This window comes from Ornithodoros turicata, unplaced genomic scaffold (assembly GCF_037126465.1).
Source record: "Ornithodoros turicata isolate Travis unplaced genomic scaffold, ASM3712646v1 ctg00001222.1, whole genome shotgun sequence".
Taxonomy (NCBI): Eukaryota; Metazoa; Arthropoda; class Arachnida; order Ixodida; family Argasidae; genus Ornithodoros; species Ornithodoros turicata.
This window is the reverse complement of record NW_026999509.1, coordinates 59,383-64,725: the sequence shown is the minus strand read 5'-3', so window position 1 is coordinate 64,725 and position 5,343 is coordinate 59,383.

Below are 5,343 nucleotides of genomic sequence, written 5' to 3'. Positions count from 1 at the left end.
CCACTTTTTGAAGTATCTAGCCAATCATAGGTCGAAATACAGTTGTCTATTGTTACATCCATCCAGTACTTGTACCTCACCCTTATTTACTGGGCGCTACCATTTTGGAGAAAATTGATGGATTTGGATTGAAATGGATATCACTGGTGACAGACCAAAACGACGGATTTTGAGCCCACTTTTATCAACGCCATCTGCACGGAGAGAGGCATGTTGGGAAGGCTCAGAAATGCAGAAATGGTTGGGGGCAGAAGTGATTGGCCAGGATGGTGGTACAACCGCTTCTTCGTAGCAGACGACAGCCGGTATGTAGTTTTATACCACGTAATGTAAGTACATTGAATCAAAAAGGAGCAAAGATGTATGTATAAATGAAATGCAAGTATATTATGCAAAATCCTACGTATAAAGGTCGTCCTTCTTGCTATTTCCCTTGTACCACGATCTTAACTAGGCCTAACGTTAGCGACGAAACATCTCATTTTCACGTAAATAATGATGGCGGACCGAAAGTTGAAGCTGATTGTGCAGATGCGTACATGAGGATATATACTCACAGTATGAAATTAAAGTAGTCCGTGAAATTTTTTTGTCACGAAATCTCCGCTTCGCCGTTCCAAGCACCATCCTCCATCTTGGAGAAAATTTGGGTCATGGCAGCTCCCATGGAAAACCGTAACCAATGAAATGCGCCTAAGTTTGATTGACAGGTCGAGCCTCTTTTTTAGGCTCCTCCTAATGGCCAGACTCCCTTTGGCATACACGGCACTGGCCAGGCACAGAGCCGTATATTAAACGGGAGTCTGGCCATTGGGAAGAGTCACAAAAAGAGGCTCGACCTGTCAATCACAGTTTCGGTCCTCTGATTGGTTTCCTTTTTATCAAGGGGGTCGCCATGACACCTTACTGCCACCCAAAATGGCGACGAAAACAAACGCAGTGAAGCGGGGATTTCGTGACAAAAAATTTTCACAGACTACTCTGATTTCACGCCGCAAATGTACATCCTCATATACGTTTCTCGGAAATCAGTTTCAACTTACGCTCATCCGCCGATATCTAACTGAAAATAATACGTTTTGTCGCCGGTGTTAGGCCTAGTGAACACGGCGATCATAATGAAATCATAACAAAAACGGCAGAGTGCTGTACAATCTTATATTTAGTAGCTGGATTTCATGGATATAAACATTCTTGCCTCTTATATTCCAACTATTCATGTAGATTTGTTTAAAAATCATACCGACAGCAGAATGTGTCCCAGCAGGTGGTTCTGCCGGCAGCGGTACAACGACGGAAGCAGACGACAATTCCCGACGTGCCTTACGCTCCCTAGGTGGCGCTCATCAAATTTGCACCAACATTCCACTACTTTTGCAGATTGCGAGAGGTATCCATTTCAATCCCATCCAATCCACTTGCCAACCAAAATGGCGCTGCCCATGTTGGATATGGGGACAAATAGTGAGGATAGGTTGATTGATAGCGCCCCATATTTCAAGACTTCATTGGTCGGAAAGCTGAAAAAGTGGGTGGAGCTTCAGGTATAGGCATAACCCATTAATGGCCAGACTCCCTTTTAATATACGGCTCTGGCCAGGCACAGTGCCGTGTATGCCAAAGGGAGTCTGGCCATTAGGAGGAGCCTAAAAAAGGGGGTCGACCTGTCAATCAAATTGAGCGTTTTTCATTGGCTGCTGTTTTCTATGCGGACCGCCATGACACCAAAATTTTCCCGAAAATGGCGGCGTAGCTTGGAACGGCGAAGCGAGGATTTCATGAATTTTTTTTCACAAATTACGTCAATTTTATTCCGTAAGTGTACAATCTGTTGCAATTATCTTGCAAATCCCTTTAAATTACGCTCCAGTGTCGATGTTTACCTGAAAATAATATGTTTCGTCGTCCTTGTTAGGCCTAGTAACGACAGCGACCACAGGCAAATAGCGAGAAAAACGCTACAAATGGCCAAAAATTTTCATTTTATGACATACTTATATTCATAAACACACCTGTGCCCGTTCTTGGTTCAGTCTTGTTATGTTTCATAGTTAAAATACGTATAATACCGGCAGTCTGTTCCAACTAGCGGTTCTGCCGGCCAATTCTGCTAGCGGCGGTTCTGCTAGCAATCACTTCTGCCTTCTGCTACTTCTGCTATTCTGCGTCTTCCCGGCGTGCCCCTCACCATCCAGATGGCGCCGTTAAAAGTGGACGCAAAATCCATTATGTTGCTAGGTCGTCAGGGAATATCCTATTCAATCTAATCCAATCCAGTTTCCCGAAAATGTCGGCACCCAGTTAATACAGGTAATATATAGATTGGATAGCCTGGGGTTAATAGCGAACTGTATTTTGGCTCGTGATTGGCCAGAGAGCTCAAAAAGTGGGTGGAGCTCCAGGAATAGGCATGTTCCATTAATGGCCAGACTCCCTTTGGCATACACGGCTCTGGCCAGGCACAGAGCCGTATATTAAAAGGGAGTCTGGCCATTAATGGGTCATGCCTATACCTGAAGCTCCACCCACTTTTCAGCTTTCCGACCAATGAAGTCTTGAAATATGGGGCGCTATCAATCAACCTATCCTCACTATTTGTCCCCATATCCAACATGGGCAGCGCCATTTTGGGTGGCAAGTGGATTGGATGGGATTGAAATGGATACCTCTCCCAATCTGCAAAAGTAGTGGATTGTTGGTGCAAATTTGATAAACGCCACCTATGGAGCATAAGGCACGTCGGGAATTGTCGTCTGCTTCCGTCGTTGTACCGCTGCCGGCAGAACCACCTGCTGGGACACATTCTGTTGTCGGTATGATTTTTAAACAAATCTACGTGAATAGTTGGAATATAAGAGGCAAGAATGTTTATATCCATGAAATCCAGCTGTTAAATATAAGATTGTACAGCACAGCGCCGTTTTTGTTATGATTTCGTTATGATCGCCGTGTTCACTAGGCCTAACACCGGCGACAAAACGTATTATTTTCAGTTAGATATCGATGGATGAGCATAAGTTGAAACTGATTTCCGAGAAATTTATATTAGGATGTACATTTGCAGCGTAAAATCAGCTTAGTCTCTAAAAATTTTTTGTCACGAAATCCCCGCTTCATTGTGTTTGTTTTCGTCGCCATTTTGGGTGGCAGTATGGTGTCATGGCGACCCCCTTGGTAAAAAGCAAACCAATCAGAGGAGCGAAACTGTGATTGACAGGTCGAGCCTCTTTTTGTGACTCCTCCCAATGGCCAGACTCCCTTTTAATATACGGCTCTGGCCAGGCACAGAGCCGTATATTAAAAGGGAGTCTGGCCATTGGGAGGAGTCACAAAAAGAGGCTCGACCTGTCAATCACAGTTTCGCTCTCTGATTGGTTTGCTTTTTACCAAGGGGGTCGCCATGACACCATACTGCCACCCAAAATGGCAACGAAAACAAACACAGTGAAGCGGGGATTTCGTGACAAAAAATTTTCACAGATTAACCTGATTTTACGCTGCAAATGTACATCCTAATATAAGTTTCTCGGAAATCAGTTTCATCTTATGCTCATCCACTGATATCTAACTGAAAATAATACGTTTTGTCGACGTGTTAGGCCTAGTGAACACGGCGATCACAACGAAATCATAACAAAAACGGCGCTGTGCTGTACAATCTCATTTTTAACAGCTGGATTTCATGGATATAAACATTCTTGCCTCTTATATTCCAACTATTCATGTAGATTTGTTTAAAAATCACACCGACAACAGAATGTGTCCCAGCAGGTGGTTCTGCCGGCAGCGGTACAACGACGGAAGCAGACGACAATTCCCGACGTGCCTTACGCTCCCTAGGTGGCGCTTATCAAATTTGCACCAACAATTCACTACTTTTGCAGATTGCGAGAGGTATCCATTTCAATCCCATCCAATCCACTTGCCACCCAAAATGGCGCTGCCCAGGTTGGATAGGGGGGCAAATAGTGAGGATAGGCTGATTGATAGCGCCCCATATTTCAAGACTTCATTGGTCGGAAAGCTGAAAAAGTGGGTGGAGCTTCAGGTATAGGCATGACCCATTAATGGCCAGACTCCCTTTTAATATACGGCTCTGGCCAGGCACGACAGAGAGCGCCATCTGTGGTGAAGAGACGGAGACTATGGAGCATGTTGTTTTGAAGTGCCGGAAGATCGCGCCACAATCCGTCTCAGAAACTCTGACCCAAGCACTGGGGATTGAAGTAACAAAAAGACGACTAGAAACCTGTTGAACAAGAGATAAACTGATGTTCTGGGTTCAGATAAACTGAGCCCTGGACCGGCAATCCAGAAGATGTGGGTTCGATCCCTACAGCTGGCTAACCTTTTCAGTGACTTTCATCTTTCATCGTAGAAACCTGGTGGCAAGGAAGTGGCCAGGGCAACTTTTGAGAGGATAGGAGCACGACCTACTCTATACTAGTATAGTAGTAGGTCATGGATAGGAGCTCGGACTTATGGGGATTTTAAGGCTAGGACGTGCAGCTGCTGTGCTGTCCACCCGCTACAAAGGAGCAGCCGCCATTATCATCATCATCATTCGCGCATGCATGGTCGGTAGCATGGAGGAAGGAAACACAGGAGCGGCCCTTCCAGCTTTTTCCCATTGGGACGGGCGTGTCGGCCCTCGCATTTCATTCTGGGATGCTCCTGTCTACCATGTGACCGCTCACGTGACCCCAAGAGCATGCGCAGGCGAGCTTCCAAGGCAGACGACGGGAGTCGTGATTGTCTTGCAGCTCAGATACCTGCATTGTGATGAACGCCGCGCGTCCAGTTTTATTTGTGTGTGTTCGGAGGTTTACTCTTGGTTTACCCTGCTACTACAAGACCGGTCACAGTCTGCAGGACAAGCACGGAAGACTAGAAACATCATTCCTGGCAGCGACGTTTGTGTGACGACGTGGCCAACTTTTGTGTTTGTTGCTGAAGTGGTAAAGCATGCCAGTAATCAAACCTGTACAACAATGAAGGAAATCAGATGAATCTGCAGCTGTAGCACAGCGCCAGCTTGCAAACGAACGATTCAAGATGACTCTCACACAGACAGAGGTACAAAACAACCGATCATGCAAGTACGCACTTACGAATGAAACGTTATTCTTGTGACAGAGCTGCTTTCTGTTGAACGACAGCTGCAGCCGTGGTAAGAACATGTTAACATAACGTTGTTTCCACAATAGTGCTCACATTTTAAGAATAAATGACGTTGGAAATGCATAAAAGCACGGTAAGCAGCGCGAGCAACAAAGCGTTGCCAAACCGAAACTTTAGAAAGGATCACGTGGTGGACAGGAAGTAATGGCGGATTTGACAGGA